This window comes from Taudactylus pleione, unplaced genomic scaffold (assembly GCF_031769625.1).
Source record: "Taudactylus pleione unplaced genomic scaffold, aTauple2 ptg000918l, whole genome shotgun sequence".
In the NCBI taxonomy this organism is placed as follows: Eukaryota; Metazoa; Chordata; class Amphibia; order Anura; family Myobatrachidae; genus Taudactylus; species Taudactylus pleione.
The window spans coordinates 5217186-5240043 of record NW_028285319.1 but is presented as its reverse complement, the minus strand read 5'-3'; the positions used below and the strand labels follow the sequence as shown (position 1 = coordinate 5240043).

Genomic DNA, 22858 nt, shown 5'->3' with positions numbered 1-22858 from the left:
TTTCCCTGACGTTTAAATCACGTGACATACAGTCAGGTCCATAAATATAAGGACATTGGCAGAATTTTCATATTTTGTCCTCTATTCACCACCACAATGGCTTTGAAATGAAACAAACAAGATGTGATTTAACTGCAGACTTTCAGATTTAATTTGAGGGTAATGACATCCAAATCAGGTGAACGGTGTAGGAATTATAACAGTTTCTATATGTGCCTCCCACTTTTTAAGGGGCTAAAAGTAATGGGACAAACTAAACAATCCTAAATCTAACTTTCACTTTTTAATACTTTGTTGCAAATCCTTTGCAGGCAAGTACAGCCTGAAGTCTGGAATGCATAGACATCACCAGATGCTGGGTTTCATCCCTGGTGATGCTCTGCCATGCCTCTACTGCAAATGTCTTCAGTTCCTGCTTGTTCTTGGGGCATTTTCCCTTCAGTTTTGTCTTCATCAAGTGAAATGCATGCTCAATTGGATTCAGGTCAGGGGATTGACTTGGCCATTGCATAACATTCCACTTTTTAGCCTTAAAAAACTCTTTGGTTGCTTTTGCAGTATGCTTCGGGACATTGTCCATCTGCACTGTAAAGCGCCGTCCAATGAGTTCTGAAGCATTTGACTGAATATGAGCATATAATATTGCCTGAAACACTTCAGAATTCATTCTGCTGCTTTTGTCAGCAGTCACATCATCAATAAATACAAGGGAACCAGTTCCATTGGCAGCCATACATGCCCACGCCATGACACTACCACCACCATGCTTCACTGTGGTATGTTTTGGATCATGAGCAGTTCCTTTCCTTCTCTTCTCTTCCCATCACTCTGGTACAAGTTGATCTTTGTCTCATCTGTCCACAGGATGTTGTTCCAGAACTGTAATGGCTTTTTTAGATGTTGTTTGGCAAACTCTAATCTGGTCTTCCTGTTTTTGTGGCTCACCAATGGTTTACATCTTGTGGTGAACCCTCTATATTCACTCTTGTGAAGTCTTCTCTTGATTGTTGACTTTGACACATATACACCTACCTCCTGGAGAGTATTCTTGATTTGGCCAACTGTTGTGAAGGGGTTTTTCTTCACCAGGGAAATAATTCTTCTGTCATCCACCACAGTTGTTTTCCGTAGTCTTCCAGGTCTTTTGGTGTTGCTGAGCTCTCCGGTGCGATATTTCTTTTTAAGAATGTTCCAAACAGTTGATTTGGCCACACCTAATGATTTTGCTATCTCTCTGATGGGTTTGTTTTGATTTTTCAGCCTAAGGATGGCTTGCTTCACTGATAGTGACAGCTCTTTGGATCTCATATTGAGAGTCGACAGCAACTGATTCCAAATGCAAATGTCACACCTAGAATCAAGTCCAGACCTTTTACCTGCTTAATTGATAATGAAATAATGAGGGAATAGCCCACACCTGTCCATGAAATAGCTTTTGAGTTGATAGTCCCATTACTTTTGGCCCCTTAAAAAGTGGGAGGCACATATAGAAACCATTGTAATTCCTACACCATTCACCTGATTTGGATGTAATTACCCTCAAATTAAATCTGAAAGTCTGCAGTTAAAGCACATCTTGTTTGTTTTCATTTCAAAGCCATTGTGGTGGTGAATAGAGGCCAAAATATGACAATTCTGTCAATGTCCCAATATTTATGGACCTGACTGTACATGTACCTCCTGGAGAGTGTTCTTGATTTGGCCAACTGTTGTGAAGCGGTTTTTCTTCACCAGGGAAATAATTATTTTGTCATCCACCACAGTTGTTTTTCGTGGTCTTCCAGGTCTTTTGGTGTTGCTGAGCTCTCCGGTGCGATATTTCTTTTTAAGAATGTTCCAAACAGTTGATTTGGCCACACCTAATGTTTTTGCTATCTCTATGATGGGTTTGTTTTGATTTTTCAGCCTAAGGATGGCTTGCTTCACTGATAGTGACAACTCTTTGGATCTCATATTAAGAGTTGACAGCAACTGATTCCAAATGCAAATGTCACACCTAGAATCAACTCCAGACCTTTTACCTGCTTAATTGATAATGAAATAACGAGGGAATAGCCCACACCTGTCCATGAAATAGCTTTTGAGTTGATAGTCCCATTACTTTTGGCACCTTAAAAAGTGGGAGGCACATATTGAAACTGTTGTAATTCCTACACCGTTCACCCGATTTGGATGTAATTACCCTCAAATTAAATCTGAAAGTCTGCAGTTAAAGCACATCTTGTTTGTTTCATTTCAAAACCATTGTGATGGTGAATAGAGGCCAAAATCGGAAAATTCTGTCAATGGCCCTCATTCAGAGCCGTACGCTCTGAGCAGAGCGCACGCTCTGAATGAGGGCCGCCCTCCATAAAAATGGAGCGTCCTCCTGGACGATCGTATAGCTGTGGGTCACCACCCACAGGCTATACGAGCGTGCATTTTGATGGCCGCGATGGTCGAGACCATTGCGACCATCGAAATTGCGAGCCGGAGCCTGCGGTTGAGGTTTTCAACTGCAAGCTCGGGAGTGATTTTGGCTCTATCAGAGCCAAAATCACTCCCACTGACATCACTAGTGATGTCAGTGGGCCGGCTTTTGACGGGAGGCGTTCCCGTGGGAACGCCCCCGTCAGGGAGGCACGCCCCCGGCATGCCTAACAAAGGGGGAGTGCTGTCAATCAACATTGACAGCACGCCCCCTTTGATCGGACACAACGAGCGAAGGACTTTCCTTCTCTCGTCGCGTCTGGCGCATGCGCACGACGGAGCTCTCTCCGTCGTGCGCATGCTCAGTCCAGAACATTGACCCACTTGCGAGCGGACAGCCGCTCGCGAGTGGGTCTGAATCAGGCCCAATGTCCCAATATTTATGGACCTGACTGTATAAGTCATGTACTGTGGACAAATTTAAGTCATTAGTCACGTGATGTAGACACTAAAACAATAAGCACGTATGTCAACAGGCATTTCTATGGGCAGATCCCAATAATATGTGTATATAATAACACATCGTACATATGTTTGGACAGCTTGAAGATGCCTTTGTCCTTAGGGTCTATTGTAGGTTCCTCCTTTTGTGGCCTTTTCCTCCTACTGCCCTTGTCTTCTCTGGCTCTTCTTTTCATTGGGGATGGTAGTCTATTCCCTGTTCCAAATCAGTGGCTTGCAACTATGAAGCTGTTTACCATCGATGTTTCCAACTTCCTGTCAGCATATGTAGCCAAAATAAAGGGCTGTCTATGAATTATTCTGAGACTGTACTGTGTTGGTGGTGATCCCAAAGGCTGTCATGCTCTGAGGTTTTTGTGGTTTTAGCCTGGGTTTAGAGAGAAGGACAAATGTGTGAGGCTTTTAGACTCTGGCTACTTCTGGAAACTTGGACTGAACCAGACTGGAACCAGATTAGGACTTAATAAGAATAGTACAGGGTATTTGCTGAACTGCGACAGCACAGGAACTGGGAGCAGCATCCACTGTAAGGGACTCAGGAACAGGTCTCTGAGGAGCACAGGTAATCTGGATAAAGGCAGGGCTGTGGAAGATGTTGCACTGGCAACCAGATTGTGAAGCAGGAAGTCTCTTTATTGTACTGCCTGAGCACTGATTGGCCAACAGGGTCAGGTGTCCGCTGTAGTGAATGATTGGAGAAAAGAAACCAGGCGCTGAGTGGTGCATGGAATCCTGTGACTGCTACAGAGACATAGACTGGATAATTAGTGGTCAGCTGACTGAAAGTGTCATGTCGGCACAGAGTCTCCAGAGCATATAGAGAACGCCAGACACTGGCATCTTAGAGAAGACCCTACTTCCTCTGACAACACTGCACACTGGAGCCATGCATGCAGAATAAACAGCACTAAAGGACTGGAACAGAATATCCACATGATCTCTGCAGCTTTGGTCTAACTCATCAGCTATCAAAGACAGAGACACTCACAGGTGTGCAATCAGTACATAAAGGAGTCCAGGAGCTTGCAACACAGATATGCTGCAGCCTGCAGGCAATCTGGATATCCTGAACTTCAGAGCAGGTTGCAGAGGTAAGTCACAGGACAATTAGTAAACATAAGTCAGGATCATGACAGTTTCCCCCTCTTGATGGGTGGACTCCAGACACCCAAATTGGATGTTAGGGGAAATTTGAGGAAGAATGTTCATACAAATAACTCCAAAAGAACTCAAGATCTTTGATGATTCCTCTTCTTCCTACAAAAATGTTTTGACCAACCAAAGTTAGCAGAATCTCCTGAGTGGAGAAAACGTTGTCAGTAAACATGGGACCTGCAGGGAAGGGAGTAGCATCATAATCAGGATCATAATCAGAGTCAGTGTTAAAGTCTAGCATCAGAATTGAATCCTTTTCTTTGTAAGAGAACAATCCAGAGATTCACTATAATAACATGAAGCAGAGGATCCAAAGCATATTGTAAGACCCGAAGGACCAGAGGACTGAGTAGATGATGAATTTAGAAGGTCAGAGGTTTGAAAGGAACTGCTATAAGAACGAGACAAGGGAGTGTACCCAATTTTCATGTCCATGGATGCAGATTCTGTAGTGCTGCTTTTTTTGGAGGCTTGGAAGTCCTTTAAAGCTTGATTTTGCCAAGACTATAGAGTAGTCGAGGATGGAGCAATAGATTGATTCTTGGCAGAACATGTAGAATGCTTGGAGGAAGGCACAGAACTGGAAAATTTCTCAGAGAAGGCGTTTTTAGAAGAATTTGATTTCAAAGTCTTTGAACTCAATTTTTTTATTATGGCATTACTGAAAGTCACTAGATTTTGGATGATAAAATCATTAGATTCTATGAATGGATTAGCCCATTCTAAAGCTTTACCTCTGAAGGACAAGAAAAGGTGTCTAACAACATTGATAGGAGTAATACTAGATGACAAATCAGAGTCCACTCCATGATGGTAAGGTATTGATCAACTAATGCATGATATTGTGCCAAATCTCCATCAAAATTAATAGGCGCTGGAGCACAAGATGAGTTCTTGAAGGCTAAAGCTTGTGAAGCACACTCAGGAGCAGGAAAAAATTGACTTGTGAAACCTCAAACTGGTGAGAAGATGTCATGACTGGAACTGACTGGTGTCCTTTACTCGAACCAACAGATGGGACTGGATAGGGTCCAGAGGAACTGTAGTCAGCTGCAACTGAAGAAGCCCCTGATGATATTGGTGGAGTTGAATTGAGTCTAGGAATTCTTGAACCAGTTGGATCTAAAGGAGGCAGCATCTGGCTGAAACCAGAATGGGTAGAATCCAAAGACAGAGTTGAAGAAATTATATTCAGACTGTCATCCAATAGGATGATATTCTCAGGAGATGATTGACAGAAGTCTATATCTAAATTTGTGGTACAGAAAGCCCCTCCTGAGGCTGGGGCTGTGAAGACCCCCTCTGGGTTTAGCAGGTTAAAAAAATTCTGGAAGATGAAAACCCTAATGCCCTTTCTGGGCTACTCAGACCGGTTGGAAACAATTTGGGCAAGGAGATGCTTGAATCGGTAGGAACCGAACAAGATTGCACAAACAGGCTAGAACCAGAGATGACCTCGGACTGATGGATGGAACCAGATGGAGTCCAGATGAACTTGAATCAGTAGTAACTGAAAGAGGCTGAACCAGACATATGGATAGAACCAGATTGGGTCCAGAGGAACTTGAATTGGCTGAAACCAAAGCAAGCAGAATCTGGCTAGAACTGGAATGGGCAGAATCCAAATGTTCAGATGGCCCTTCTTGGACCTGAACCTTGCTGGTAGTCAGCATGGTTGCACTCTCAGGAAGTGGCTGACAGAAGTCCATGACTGCCTCCATGGATCTCACCTGGAATCTTGGTACTGAGTACCGCTGCTTGGTCCGAGAATGCAGATACCCCTCCTGTGGTTGGCAGATCACATTTTCCTCCTGGATCGAGAGGCTTGGATGCCTCTTCTGGAGCTAGAACATCAAATAACCCACCTGGGGTCAAAGCATTAGATTTCTCTTCAGAGGCTAAAGAAACAGACTCCCCTCCTGGGGCTGCAGACTGGAGTTCTTTACTGGGACATGCAAGTGAAAGTCCTTTAGTGGGACAAGTAGGCAGAAGTCCTTTACTGGGACAAGCAGAAGCTGGGCTGGACTGGAACATACAGAATCTGGGCTGGGACCAGAACAGGCAGAATGCAGGCTGGGACCAGAACAGGCAGAATCTGGGCTTGGACCAGAACAGGCAGCATCAAGGCTAGGACTGGAACAGGCAGAATCTGGGATGGGAGTGGAACAGGCAGACCCCTTGTGGGGTAGGCAAATCAGATGTCTCTCCTGAGATGGGCAAATCTAGTGTCTCTTTGGCTATGAGAGGTTTGGACATTCTCCCTTGATTCCCAAATCTAGAGTAGGAACATCTTGTTATGGGGTCCCAATCATAAACTTGAACCTTCTTTTGCATGGCAGACATAACCCCTTGCCCAGGGCTGAAGAAACTGGAACTTCAGATGGCTAATGGGAAGAAGTGAAGGCACGGATACTGTGATGCTGATACTTGTCATCAGTACTTGATTTGAGAAGGGAACAGTCTTTAATAAAGTGGTCTGAATTCCTGCAGTAGAGACAGAGATATAATTCCTTGCACCACTGGTGTTTAGCAACAGAGAGCTTGGGGCATGGGTAGCTCCAGTGTCTATCATTTCTTAGCAAGGGAAATGGTATACCTTGGTTCTGAAGGAGCCTAACTCAGAAACATTTTTGGTCTCTTGGTATGACGAAGCAAGTCTAACTGAATCTGTAGCATTACTGAGGATGTTAGGTATCACAGAAAGTATGCTGGTCAAAAGTCCTTGTAACTGTATCAACTTTTGATGAAGATTTAATTGGTCAGGATTCTGTATACTGAGAATCCTAGCATTCCCAGAGGAGACCATGATCTTAATGTTTTTATTATGAAATTCCTCCATGGAAAGCCCTTGTAGATAGGGATTAATATGCTTTGAAGCGGTATTTGGAGACAGAGAAGCCAGAGTCCCATTAGAAGAATATTCAGAATGGAGAGGAAGGCTAAGATGCAGTTGGTTCACTAGGAGAAGGGATATCTGCCCCAGACAGGTTGGCTTGCATAGTATCTTGACTGGCAACCAGACTGTGAAGCAGGATGTCTCTTTATTGTACTGCCTGAGCACTGATTGGCCAACAGGGCCAGGTGTCCGCTGTAGTGATTTATTGGAGAAAGGGAACCAGGCCATCAGTGGTGCATGGAATTGTGACCTCTGCAGAGGCATAGACTGGCATTCAGTCTCCAGAGCACATGGAGCATGCTGGAAACTGGCATATTAGAGAAGCCCCTGCTTCCTCTGACAACACTGCACACTGGAGCCATGCAGGGAGTATGATCAGCACTAAAGGACTGGAACAGTACATCCACATGATCTCTGCAGCTCAAGTCTAAAGGTGCCCATACTCGGTGCAATTTGTATACGATGCGATCTTGTATACTATTTCCCTTGAAAGTTCTTCCCTTGAAATTCTTTACAATTTGTGCCAACAATTGGTACGATTGTACAAACGAGCATACGATTAGATGTGTCATAGAATGGTTGCAAATCATTAACAATATATTGTATGCAGCAAACAACCTCACGATGCATCTGCTGGAATCTCAATAGGGGAGGGCTTATCTAGGGGGTATAAAAGGCAGCATCTATGTTAGAGCTGGGCACACTATGCTCTGTGACTAGTGAGGCTTGGTTTTATACCAAGCTGAACGCTGTACATTGCTATTGTGTTTTTCTTTGTTTTGGGCCTGCCTTTAACAAAGTGTGTTCTATACTACATTCTTTAGTGATGGATTCCTATCACTACAAGCTTCTGTTAGCCTATGGCTATTTGAAGATTAAAGGTGATGGAGCTGAGGAGGAGAGGAGGAAGAGGCTGAGCTGGACCAAGGAGTGGCTAATGAGGAGGGAGACCCACTCCCATATTCCCCTGTTGATGGAGATTAGGGAAAGCAACCCAGACAATTATCACAACTACCTGCGTATGGATGATGCCACCTTCCAGAAGTTCCTGCATCTGGTGACCCCCTATATCCAGAGGCAGGACACCAGTATGATGAGGGCCATGACAGCTGAGGAGAGGCTCATTGCTTCCCTGAGGTACCTGGCTACAGGAAGGTCCTGTGAAGACCAGAAGTTTGGGACCCTCATTTTGCCCCAGGCTTTGGGGCTCATCATTCCATACACCTGTGATGCCATTGTCATTGTCCTGAAGTTTCACTTCTTTAAGGTGAGTAAAAACACTACACTTTTTTTTCTGGTGAAAGAAAATGTTTTCATTTTTATTTTATTTATTTCACACTGAGGGAAAAAATCAACCAACATGGCTGTAAATATCAATAAACATATTTTTGGCAAAACCAACATGGCTGCTTTTTAATGTTTACCAAAACCAACAAGGTTTTAAATGTATAACAACTGCTATATCAACAAGTTTTATCTCTCCCAATAGCTAGGCAGCTGTATGATATGTGTCAGGTGATGGATTGAGTAGGCCAAGAAGATCATGGTGCAAGTCCAGATTGAGGCCCCGGCAAACAACAATCTGTCCTTGCGCCATGCATTTAGTGACCCTGTCCAATCCATGTCATCTGCACCATATACCATGCAGTAGCTATTGTGAGAGATAAAATTTGTTGATACTGAAGGCAAAAACCTTCTGAAAACTATTTTATCCTATTCAGGACTCAATATATTTAAAGTAATGTAAAATAAGTGCTATTTTAACATGTTTTATCCCTCCCAATAACTAGGCAGCTGTATGGTATATGGTGGGTCAGACAACGGATTGAATAGGCCAAGAAGCACATGGCGCAAGTCCATATTGAGGCCCAGGCATTCCCCAATATGACCTTGCTCCATGCGTTTAGTGACCCTGTCCAATCCGCGACATCCGCACCATATACCATGCAGTAGTTATTGGGAGAGATAAAACTTTATGATATTTAAAATTTACTATAATTTAAAAAATAAAAAAATTGGGGTGGCTCCTCATCATCCACCAACATGGCTCTGTAAAGAACCTCAGAGGATGTGGAGGCGTTGATGGGTTCGGGAGTAAGGTAAGTGGGATGGGGTGTAGGGTGGGATGGGGTTGACCCCAGTTGTGTGGCCTGGTAGCTTGGTGGTGGGTAGGAATGGGATGAGGATGACCCATAGTGTGGATGCACCGTTGTCAGGGGTAGAGGATCATCGGTCAGCCTTGTTGTGGTACCCAGCTGCTTCAATCTCCCCCAGGTAACGGTACCGTAGATGACCCTCTTCTATGAGATTACTTAACATCAACTGTCTGAATTTGCCAACTACAGCGGCAATGAAGCACAGCCTAAACTACATTTTTGTTGCTGACAAGGCATTTGCTCACCATGAACACTTGCTAAAGCCATATGCGCAAAGGGTCCTGACTAAAGAAAAGTGCATCTTCAATTACCATTTATCCAGGGACTGGATGATAGTAGAAAATGCCTTTGGCATTCTCTGCAACCGGTTCAGAATTTTCCATACGGCTATAAAACTTTGTGTGGACAAAATAGATTCAGTCATCTTGGCCTGATGTGTCCTCCACAATTTCCTCTGCAAAACTTCGTCTATACAACAGAGAACAGTAGACACAGCTATGGCAGATGACCCAGAGCATCCACAGGAGACATTGCAAATGCCCTCTGTGGACCCATCTGCAGTTGTGGAGTCAACAGGTACTGAGTGGGCTAAAGAGGTCAGGGAGCAATACCTGGCCTACTCTAATGGAGTGGGGGCAGTACCATGACAGGAGGCCAGTATCAGCTAATATTATATGGACAATTGTGGACTGGTGAACTTTTAAAAAACATTTGGCATGGTGTGTATGCACTATGTATGTACTTACTACATCCAAAGAGGATGATTGTTCTGTTTAAGCGCATTCCTCTTGCTGCTCCTCAGGGACACGCTCAACCATGAGTGCTTGTGAAGCTCTCTGAGGCTACTGCTCGTGCAGGAACTTGAAGAGGTCGAAGTACCACAAGGTGCATCTTCCCCTGCTGCAGATTCTTGCGACTCCTGCTGTTTTTTATTTTCTTTGATGTACACCATAAGTAAATTCTGTATTTTTGCTTTCACCCACTTCAGGGAAGCCTCATCATGGAATAGCTTGCTGAAAGTTACAAGCTCTTCAATTGCAGCAGCTCTCTTGTATTTATTGCTGCAGTCGGGCCCCTTTATGTGCCACAGACATTCGTGGGCACGATAGCGCTCGAGAAAATTGATGATAAATTGGAGCTCTCTTGCACTGGTCATTTCTGTGGAAAAACAGAAAAAAAAATATTTTTAAAATGTGAAAGTTAATGTTTTAACAGTTGAATTATTGTAATTAGTTGGTATGTTTTTAATGTGTTCAAAATACATTTTTAAACCTGTCACTTTATTTTCATAGTCCATATTTTTAAACAATTGGGGGACAACTTGCATTGTGCTACACTGTCATAACATTAGCTGGGGCAGTGGGTACATTGCTGGTGTGGTGGATATTAACCATTGATGGGCTAGTACATTGGTGGCATAGGGTACATTGGTGGGGCGGTGGTTAATATGCATTGGTGGGGCAGGGGTTAATATGCATTGGTGGGGCAGTGGTTAATATGCAATGGGGTGCAGTGGCTAATATGCATTGGTGGGGCAGTGGTTAATACGCAATGGGGTGCAGTGGTTAATTTGCATTGGTGGTGCAGTGGTTAATACGCATTGGTGGGGCAGGGGTACATTGGTGGTTCAGGGTGTACATAGTAGAATACAGGCGATTACTCACTTTTTTACTGCAAACCTCTGCAAGATACGATGCTGCTGCTTCTCCATCGTCTGTCACAAAATGGAGGAGGGGAGTGGCCAGGAACATTGTACATCGCATCGTACACCAAGCAAAACACTGTACGATGTGTGTCACATCTTACACGATAGGTTGAAATATTACTGCAGGTTCAGTTGATCTGCAATGCCGATACACGACACCAGAGACGCGCATCGCCATTCTAATTGCACTGGAATACGCCACTTTTTACATGATTGGTCATTACGAACGATCGAAAACGGCCAAATTGTGTTAAAAATTGCACCATAAATGGGCTCATTAACTCATCAGCTCTCACAGACAGAGAAACTCACAGGTGTGCAATCAGTTCATAAAGAAATCCAGGAGCTAGCAACACAGACATGCTGCAGCCTGCAGACAATCTGGAAATCCTGACCTGCAGAGCAGGTTGCAGAGATAAGTCACAGGACAATTAGTAAAAACATAAGTCAGGATCGTGACAAATGATTTGTAACAAAATATTTCTATAATTTGAACAGAGGCAAATTAAGAAAAAAATACTTTTTTGGGGGCACTCTAGTCAAAAAATTAAAATTGTATAAATAGAAAGATATATTAAAACTTAACTTTTAATCAGAAAACCCTAATTAAAAAAGAATATAATAGACTACATTCTATCAGTAAAAATCAAGTTATAGAAATGTAATTATACAAGTGTTAATTACATAGTGTCTACTTAAATTAAAATAAGGCGGTGAAAATATCAAAATTCTTTTAAAGATTTTTTATATTTTAAGTCTACTGCTTGTAGTGATACAAAGCTGGAACATCAGCATAGTAATATAGGACTAGTATTTAAGACTTTATAAAAATATATTGGGCCTATCTAATGCGAAAATACTAAATTGCAAATGTGCAAGCACGCTAAGCTGCACTCTCTCGCAGCCATCAGGAGGCGGATATGCAAAAGCCGCGATCACACATCCAGGCTAAAGGATGCCCTCTATGTCTTAGAGAGTCATGGCAGAGTGAACGCTCGCCAGTGTAATGACACTCACTTTTCTTTCTTAGCACACGTAATCTCCAGGAGGTGTATGATTATTCAGTAACATTGAGAGCCATCGGAGCTGTTCGCAGCCCTTAAGGTAGACACTACACCGCTGCAAGCACTGCGATCACTGCAGGCTGAAATACAACCAGGTGATGTGTACAATGACGCTGACATGCTAATCATGCACGCCCATTGAATACTGTTTTGACGCTCATACACGCCTGCGTTCACACATCCCATCCCCCGTTTTCCCGGACCTTCCCCTGTTACCACCCACAAACTGCAGGCTTTGAGAGAGCACTTACCCATTGCACCAACTGGTTCGCGCATGCATATTTTGCCACATACGCATGCGCAGATGGGCGACAATCGCCCATAGTGAGCGAATGCAGCTTAACGTTCTGGTCTGAATCGGCCCCTGAGACACCTACATGCAACGTCTATAAATGTTGCATTGTCATCTGGTGTCTCTTTAGACATTCCATTGGTCGCACAATCAAAACTTCAACCAGCCCAATGGTAGGTGTAAATTCTTTATTGGAGTATGACCTCCTATATGAGTGGTTGAGAATTTCTATATACAAGTGCCTTCAGTGGTATGTAGTCAGGAAGCCGACAGTCAAAATGCCAACCGACGGTTTCCCGACTGCCAAATCCAGAAAGGGGTCTAATCATAGGCGTCGAAATCCTGACATCTATCATTAGCCCTACGCCATGAGACTGACGCCTGGCATACCAAACGAAGATAGGGTATGGTTAGGTGCTCCCGGGGGGGCCTTAGGGTTAGGAATCCCCCGGGAGGGTTAGGGTTAGGCTAAGGGAAGGGGGGGTTAGGTTTAGGCACTTACATGGGGGAGGTTAGGGTTAAGCACTAGATGGGAGGTTAGGGTTAGGCACCTCTAAAGGAGGGTTAGAGTTAGGGGGGAGAGGGTTAGGGTTAGTTAATATACTTACCCCATCAGGATCTTCACTTTCAGTTTCTGGCATCGGGATTTGACTCCCCATACTGATTCCTTTTCAGCAACTAGTCTGTGATACTTTCATAAGATGTTATAGTGATGTTACTTTATTTAGAAACTACTATAAATTATATCTGTATAAACAATGTGTTATGTTCACAATGCTTATCCTCACCGAGATCTGATTTAATCAATTCAGTAATCATTTGCAGAACTTGTGTCCATTTGTGTATTATAAAGTAAAATGTAACCTATACTGTAAATTATTATATAGGAGAACTCACATTAAGTTACTGTAACCTGTTAAATAGTGTATATAAACATATTTAAGGGTGATTTAATTAGCCATGGTAATTTACAGTGGCTAATTCATCCCCTAGGGGCCATTCAATTAGCCCCAAAGCCAGCAGTTATTGAGGCAGGTTAAAAAAAATTACCTGATAATGAACCCGTTAAAACACATAGGTCACAGATTCTATGTATTTTTTGGTCAAATCCAATTTTTTTCACACAAAAAATGGGATGCAATTGAATTGCGCAAAAAAGTTGAAAACTCACATTTTTCTCATGTGAAAAATTAACGAGGCTAATTGAATTCCCCCCCCCATAGTATATGTATTTCAATGTGTGGGGTATTGCAAAAAATACAGATATTCTGGGGATGTAACAGGTATTATTATTATTATTATTATTATTAATTTTATTATTATTAGAAAATTATTTTTTTTCCAACTGGAAGATCTTTATACACAATATATGATTAAAAAGTAATGAGACTGCCTCTGTTTTTCTGTCCCATAGGCAGACGTGGCAGCAATATGCTGGTTATTGTGAAGCTCATACAGTACATCAATGTGTCTGAACTTGCGGTTGGACTGGCATGGTTTTCTTTGTTTGGTCACAGCAAGTGGAAAATCTTCATATGTTTCGTCATGGCAGATGAGGAAGACATGTCTGTGAAATTACTTCAGAGATATGTGATTGAATTTTGTGTTAAACTTGGAAAAAGCAGAAATGAAACTCATAAATGTTACGGCAAGCATTCGGAAGAGAAACAACTAGCCATGCTGCAGTATTTCGGTAGCAGAAGCACTTCAAAGAGGGTAATACGTGAGTGACTGACAAAGTGCATTCTGGGAGACCATCCACCATGGTTACAGATATCAACATTGCCAAAGCTGTGGAGATGTTGCAAAATGGCAGAAGGTTAACTTTACGTGAATTTTGGCTTAATTTGGAAACTCCTTCAAATGGATTCAGCATATTGTGACAAAGGTAAAGAGATGATGGGGTGAACCATGTTTCATAGGTGTGGTGAGGGGGTGGGGGGGGAAGAGCTATAATGTATGGGAGGCAAAGGGGGATGGGCTGGGTAGGCAGGTGCAGCACCGTATAGAAGGGGTACCGAGTCCTACTAAAGTAAGTCTACATAATGATTGGTACATGTGATCCAGGTAGGTGTGGGTGCAGGAATGGGAAAGTGGGGATGGTGTAATGGGGTGTGTGAAATGAGGTTTGGTGGGGAATGTTGTGGTGATAGCTAAAACCATGTATGTATGTCTGTAGGTGTTAGGTTATGCTGTGTATAGTGGGGTATATGCAGTGGTGTGTGTTGGGTGGGTGACTAAGGATATGTGTTGTCTCAATATGTGTGATGGAAGTGATAGGCTTACACCAAAAATGCAGGACCAATCCTTTTATTGAATAGACCCAGTGCTTCTCTAGGACAGTGGAGAAGGTGTGGGGATCTGTCTCATACAATCTTTTCCAGGGCAGTAATGGTTACTGACCCCTGTCAACAAATATGTTGCATTGTTGACTGGGTGGGGAGGTGGATGAACTATTTCATGGGGCTCCTAACTATTCAGTTCTAGACCTGAACATTACCCCTGCTGGGCCTATGCTCTAAAGTCTTGGGGACAGAGTGTGATGTAACTGGAGTTCTGGTGTCCTCCTGTGCCCTCAATTTCCTTTATGGTCCACTACTGTATGTGGTCTTATGCGTGCAGCCTCCAGGTTACAGTGGTGCTGACCTCACGGTCCCGTACTAGGTTTTACATGGACAGACAATTACTACTATGCAAATGTTCAGAAAACCCATTTGCATGGAGTCATGAAGAAGAAAAGACCACATTTGCTGAAGAAACAGTGGTGTTTGGTACAAGACATTGTCAATAAATTGTATACAATGCCCCTGAGCACTGAGCTAGATGATTAATAGTGTAATCAGTGAGCTGCTGTATAGGATAGCTGACTCTATCAATGTTAATTAAGAAAAAGGTATATACTGCGCTCATCTTAAATAATGTGTGAACACAGTGTAATTAGCATAAATCTTTAATTATATAGATTTACATAAACAAATAAAACAGCAAATAAATTAAAATAAACAAATAAAACAGCATAGACATTCCAACTATATGAAGTAGACTATATGGCAGTATGTGCATACAACAAATAAATATATACAAACAATGACGCCTCAACAGATTAATGTAGTAACAACTAGGATTAAGGTTGCTGTGCATCAGAAGAAGGACAACCAAGTGTTAATAGCCATAAAAATCATTCATCCCAATGAATGGGGATAAGCTGATATGATAAGGTCCCAATATAATGTAAAATCGATGAGTGAATGAATGGTTACCAGGAGGGTGTAGGAGTTAAGAATTGCGGCATCCTGCTCATCTTAACCAAGTCAGTAGGTGAGCACTGATGTCTTTGCCCGGAGTGATCTTCATGGGGAAAGGAGTATGGCAATGAAGTGACAAGGGGGTTCTGTCCTAGTCCGAGCACATGTGCTAGCAGTGTGCCTGAGATACCAGATGACCACTGGCACTATACAGCACATCAGAGGGGACAACTCCTGTCTGGGGAGGGGATGTTACAGTTATGGCTCCAGGGAATCAGTCACCGTGCACCCCCTCAAAGATATAGACTTGCATCCCTGCTTCCCATCATCTCACCGCTCTTTCCCCTTGCTGGATAAGTGTTCTCCACGTGTATCTCTCTTCCTGTTGGGGACTTCAGGGTGGTTCATGTGATTGCAGCTGTTAAATCACCACTCACAATGTTATAGGTTGTGGAAGTATAAGTCTTTCAGTCACCTTGTATGGTATTTAGTAAAATCCTGTTCCCCAATGCATTTCAGCAGTTACAGCCTTCGTCTGGGAGTATATGTGTCTCTCTGTATTGATCTTTCAAGATTATAAAGGGATAAGCCTTTTCACTGATTGGTGTTATGCAAATTAGCCCAATATGATTGGTCCTTCAATTCTTGTGTCCTCATTGGCTACCAAGCTTGTCTGTCTTGTCTTGTAAACAAAGGTCTGCTGTATATATTAGTTCTTTTTTTTCTAGTTGTTGTTTTAATTTTCACTTACAGTATATGATAAAAACATTTGGCTTTATCACGTGTTATGGAATCTAAAAATATTGTGGCAAACATTAAGTTTTGATTTTGTTTTCTGGACACTCAGTAGCAATGCCTGCTCACAGGGGTTGTTTATAAACATTCCAATAATTGTTCTAAATTGGTCACGTTGAGTAAGCACATGTACTTCAAATTGGTGTGCTTAATCTGAAAAGGCTATTCTTTTTACTATGGACAAAACATTGTTTTTATAACCGCATACAATTTGCGACAACATTTACATTCAAAATTAAGATGCATATATAATAACTAATAATAAATATACATTTCAGTTACCACTTCTATAAATATAATAAAATAATAAATATTGGGGGGATGGGGGTGTAATAGGATACAAGTTTTTAGAAGTGCAGCATATTTGGTGATTTTGCCATGGGATTTAAAGTGTAAAATTTTTAAAGGCAATAAAATTAAACACTTTTGAAAAATTCATACCCTATTACTATACACTCTTTTTTTTCACTTACTAAGTTATTGTTAGAAAATCTCCCAATTAGCGGTCAGGAAAATTTATTTTTATATTGTATTTATTGCATAAAATAATTTGTGTTAGAATAGTAGAATATATATATATATATTAGATAGATGATGGAAATTGTAGGAGGACAATAAAAATAGGAACAAAATCTGGTTTTCCTTAACTCTTTACCTAAATGCTTAAAACATAAATCAAATAGTTACTCCAATATATAATTAACTAGCTCTCCCGAATGTAAGTATAGAAGATATATATGCCTTCTACACCATTATATGGTTCAGAGGGCTTGATTCAGCTTAGATAGCAGTTGCCAATACACACGCAATCAGCTGATTGTTGCATACTGCACATGCATAAGCATCGCAGTGCGTGTGCGTGAACCGGCCACTGCAATTGGGGCTCCGATCGAAGCAATTATGCAGACCCATCACAAAGTGCTTGACAGGAAGTGCCATTTGTGGGTGGTGATGGAGGGTGGTGGTCGGAGAAGCACAGGTGTGCCAGTGCATTTGAACGCCGTTGCATGGGAACTGAGATGCCCTACACAACCTTAGAACACATAGCATGCGCTGAAGTTAGACATTTCAGTGGAAGGTCAGAGCTTGTGCAAGTGTGCGTGAGGCTGTACTCGATTGTACTGATGGTTTGTCAGTCCTGCTAAACATTACAGATGTGTGTAAGGTAAAGTGGGCGTCCTTATGTAGTGTAGTGGTGGCATAGCAATCGCATGGAATTAGCATACTATTGCAGTTGAACTGCGTGCGTAATTGCTATTGCAATCGTAGATGCAAACGGTAGTGAATCAGGCCTCATATCACAAGAACTATGTACACATGTACACTGAAAATTATGCAGGCAATGTGAGGTGGAAAATTTTTTAAAATACTGTACACTTGTCTCAACAAACTCTTAGGTTGGAAGTAATGGGACATAAACTCAGATTTGTAGCATAAATATTGGGGGATCCTTTTCATTCATATTTACTTTGAGAATGATAGAGATTAGTTTGACAATGATTCAGTAAACACCTACCATACCCACAAAGATGAAAACACAACTGTTTTTTTCACATTCTATTTTTTTTATTATTTTTAGATATGATAGTTATGACTTTCCAAAAAATATTTAGATTTTTTTTCTAATTTGGAGACCTTTTAGAGCAGGGGTTCTCAACCACGGTCCTCAAGGCACACTAAAGCTGGCCACACACTAAACCAACTTTCATCCAACCAGCCAACTAATTGATTGGTTGGAATGAAAATCTGGTAATGTATGAAAGCAAATGACAATCAGCAATTTGCTCCCAAACACCAGAAAATGGCCAAAAACTGTTGTTTGAACAATTGTTTAGAAACTTTAGATCAAACATTTAACAAACTAGTCTGACGACCATTTTCATCTGTTTTCTGCCATCTAAGAGCAAATTGCTGATCATCAGTTACTCCCATGCATTACCAGATTTTCATTCCAACCAATCAACTAGTTGGCTGGTTGGACAGATAATCTTTAGATGTGTGGCCTGCTTAACAGTCAAGGTTTTTTGAATAGCCATACTTTAACACAGGTGACTTAATTTGTTCCTAAGTTATTATTTTTTTAACCATCTGTGCTCAAGCATGGATATTACTAGTACCAGGACTGTTGGTGTGCGTTGAGGACCGAGGTTGGGAATCACTGTCTTAGAGTAGTGGTTCTTAACTTCAGTCCTTTAGAACCATCAACAGGTAGAGATGTGCGCTGGGCCATTTTTGCTGGTTTTGGTTCTAATTCATTGTCTGGTTTTTGGTTTTGCCGAAACACTATGACTTGTTTTGGGATTGGTTTTGAATTTTTTCCCAAAAATTACAAAAAAACAAAAATCACATAATGTGTGCCTTTTTTTGTTCCTAGAGTATTATTAACATCAATAACATTAATTTCCAGTTATTTCCACTGAATTTTGACCACCTCACAGCTCACAATATTGTTAACCAATATAAGCCAAAGGCTGGCTGACTAAACTAAGAAACAGAGCAGCGGCACAAATACACAGTAGTTATTTCTGTTTAAAAATGTTTTGCAAATCAGTAATGTGATCAATCATCCTTTTTGGTAAGCAGTTCCCCAAAATCTTCCCAACCATAAAAACAGCATTCTGTACCTGCGGGTTGGATACAGTGCAGGTTATAGTGTGGGTCGCATTCAGTGTGGGATACAGTGTAGGTTGGATACAGTGTGGGTTGGATACAGTGTGGGAAACATTGTGGGTTGCATACAGTGTGGTTCGGATACAGCACAGATCGCATACAGTGTAGGTCACATACAGTCCTAGTCACATACAGTGCAGCATACAGTGTTATTTGGATGCAGTGTGGGTCGCATACAGTTCTGGTCACATACAGTGTGGGATACAGAGGATGTAGTTAATATCCCAGCAGACTAGATGCTGGCTATCAATATACCAACACCAGCATCCTGCTGCCGAGCGAAATGCCAATGCCGCTATCTCTTTTATGATCTAGATACTGGGATCAGAATCCCAACAGCCAGCATCCTGACTGTAAGAGACTGGACCCAGGTAAGTGTTAGCTGTGGAGGGTGGATTAGGTTTAGGCACCCCCTGGGGGGACTTATGGTTAGGCACCCCCCACAGAGGGTTAGGAGTAGGAGGGAAAGGGGGGGAGGTTAGGGTTAGGCAGTCAGGGGCGGTTAGGTTTAGATGCCCATGGGGGACTTAGTGTTAGGCACCACCCCAGAAGTTTTAGGGTTAGGCACCACTAAGGGAAGGTTAATGGGTGGACAGGGGAGGGTTAAGATACTTACCACCTGGCATCGGGATCTCCTCCTGTCAGGCTTCCACCGAAGCTGCCGGTAACTCAATCCCATTACGGATATAGTGTCTGCTGGATACAGTGCAGGTCAGATACAGTGTGGGTTGGATACAGTGCAGAGAGGATATAGTGTGGGTTACAATGCAGGTCAAATACAGTGTTGGTTGGATACAGTGCAGGTTGGATACACCAAGATTGCACTTACTGTGACAGAGGGTGCCGGCATTGTCCATCAAATGGTGCCGGTGTGTTGGCGGTTTTGGCAGTTTGGGGGTGCAGGTGATGTCCTCATTGTGGGAGTGCTGGTGATGTTGGCAGTGCAGGAGTGCCGGAAGTGTTCTGAGTGTGAAAGTCTCAGCAGTATTCTGAGTGCAGATGTGTCAGCAGTGCAGGGGTGTCAGCAGTTCAGGGGTGCCGGTGGTGTCTTCAGTGCAGGGGTGTCAGCATTGTTGGCAGTGCCGGAGTTCCAGTAGTGTTCTGAGTGTGGAATTGCCGGATGTGTCAGCAGTCCTGGGGCGAGGCAATGTTGACACTGCGGTGGGTGTCTGTGGTGTCAGCACTATGGGTAGCGGAATCTTTGATGCGATGGGGGCTGTAATCTTGCATCTGTTTGCCCCATTGAAGTCTATGGGTAAGCACGGATTGGCTGAGAGTTGTGACCATCGACTCTCTCATCCAATCAGCGGTCAGCCCATTGATTTCATTTGTACTTTTAAAAATGGTGCCCCAAGTTAAAACCACGAGATTGAACAGCGTGATTGCAAGGTTTTGGCTCAGGTAGGGATCCAAGGCAGACAGGGAGATCTGAGCTGCCGCTCAGATTGCCTTGGATCCCAGAAGTTTGGGCATGTTCAGATTCCAAGGAATTTGAACCGCTCATCTCTTTCAACAGCTCATGTTTTGTGTATTTCATTACTTATGCATAGGTGAGAGAATGTATTTAGCTGGATCAGTAAATTATACCATACTTACCACCAGAAGTGCCCCAGGACCAGCCGGAAGTCATCAGCACATCACTGACAGACCTGGAAGATATCACTGGAGCAGCCATACTTGGTAATTCACCTCTAAAACACATGGACATTTTATCAACATTCTAATTATGTCATGACATGATGATTGTCAACAAAATATACCAGAGAATGACATCATATGAGGTAGAGGTTACAAAATTATGACTCTGTGGGCCTAATTTAATTCAGTGCGATGTTGAATAGCCTTGGGAGGGAGCTCCCACAGCTATTCAGAGAATGCCGGTACTCATGACTTAACCTGGGTGTTAAGGCATGGTAACCACCATTTTCTGACTAAAGTGTTGGGAGCGTAGCTGGTAGCGCCACGCTAAGCCAGTAAACAGCTGTGCACCTGCCACTTTTGTCAGATTTCAACCTCGGGGTGCCAGAAGAAATCCTTTTGTTTGCCACCCAAACAGCGCAGTGTATTGAATAGCTGCGGGAACTCCCTCCCACGGCTATTCATCATCGCACTGAATTGAATTTGGCCCTGTGATAGTACAAATGTTCAACTTGACATTGTTTTTTATCTACAGTTCAACCCCTTGAATAAGGAGTTGGAAATGAACCATCACCAGAAACATTTATCTTTTAATTTTACTTATACTGTTCTTAGTTGGTTACTCTAATGGGGATGCAGATGCACATTATTTTTTCTTTTAAATTATCCATTCACTAGCATAAACCAGCAATGCTTCACAAGAAAATCATTATACTGTAGTCATTGTAGAATATCTATAACAGGAATATGAGTATATGCTAACATTAAACAATTGCTATTGTAATTTAGCTAGAACTGCCAGAACTTTTCTGGCTAATAAAACATATGATGAATGTTAAAAAACATAAGCAAAATCCATATCATAATGAATGGAAAGCTGCACAGCTGCACAGCGTGCAAGTATAAATCGACCCCTTAGACTTGTTCAGGCTACCATCAGCCTGTTGTATCTATGTATTAGTTCCACCTAGGTTCCTACTTACGCTGCTTTGGAACAAGACATAATAATTTTGAAAGAAAAATAACTGGGGCACCCATGTGACCTGAAATATTGAACGCTACATGAAGTAAGATGGTTACAGTATATATCAACTTGTTACTTTAATGTACTGACAATGGCATCAGCATGGTTTGCAAAGCTATTATTTGTTTGTGTCTGAGTATTTAATTTTTATTAAACAAAGAAATATAAATTCACTCTAAATCTATTGTAAATAAACTGCAATTTAGAATTGCTAGGGATACCCAAATATATTTATAAATAAACAAAAAAATATAGTCATGTCCTGATTGTGATATCAACATAGTGATGCAGTATACGGTTACATGTGTTTGAAAAGTTCATTATGGTAGGTTGTTATAGAACATTTCATGCTGCAAGTGCATCTTAAAGAAACAATAAAGCTTAAGTGATTATGGGCTCTATTTATTAACATTATTTTTACTAAAATAAAGTGAAAAAGGGTGTTTTCACACCCTTTTCACATTATTTTAGTATCACCTGTAGTTATTACAGGACAATTGGAGTAGAATTAGTAAAATTCTACTCCAACCCCTAAGTATCACTTATTTTTAGTAAAGCAGATCGCATTTCCCATAATTGTAATGGGAAATGTGATCCGACCAGAGTTACTAAAAATAAATTGTAAAAAAATATCGGGGAAAGCCCTGTGATAATAACGCCACATGGAGGTGGCGTTATCCAGGGTCTCCCCCGGTTACCGGGCTCCCACTCTGCTCTAACGGGGAGAGCAGAGCCGGGAGCCGGTACCAGTAATCAGCTATGTGGTCTAAACAGACCGCAAGCTGATTGCTGTAAAAAAAAAAGAAAAAAAAAATGAAACAATTTTTTTTTACTTACCTGAATCCAGGGACCGGTGATCGGGCCTCCGGTGATGGCTCCTCTCCGGTCAGCTGGTCTCCCATAGTGCCCTGCTGCCCGGTCATCAGGTGATCGGGTCCCAGTGCAGTATGGGAGATCACCTGATCGGGAAGCCCGGAGAAGATCACCGGAGGCCAGGAGGATGCAGGTAAGTGTAATGAAGGGGGGGTCGTGGGGGGGAGGAGGGGTCACGGGGGTCTGCGATCGCAGGGGCTGGGCTTAGCGTCGGTGGGGGGTAGCAGCGACGGTGGGTCGGCGCATGCGTGGGCTCTTAGTCGCGGTATTTTTTCCGAAAATACCGCGACTAGAGTGTGGATGGGATCCGCAGGGACAGAGCCTTATCACAAGCTCTGTCCCTGCAAGGGATTTATAGTAAATCCCTGTGATATTGCCTGAATTCGCAATGCGAATTCACTCGGTAATATCACA

General features: G+C 42.4%; 1 long non-coding RNA gene across 2 annotated transcripts in view; it reads right to left on the bottom strand.

Annotated features, from left to right (window-relative positions):
- Nucleotides 1-22858, bottom strand: part of LOC148473406 (uncharacterized) — a 147314-nt gene that overhangs the window by 92331 nt on the left and 32125 nt on the right. For both annotated transcript variants that reach the window (XR_015872962.1, XR_015872963.1), the window contains exon 4: nt 20506-20600. This is a non-coding gene — a long non-coding RNA (uncharacterized LOC148473406). The remainder of the gene's footprint in view (nt 1-20505; nt 20601-22858) is intronic.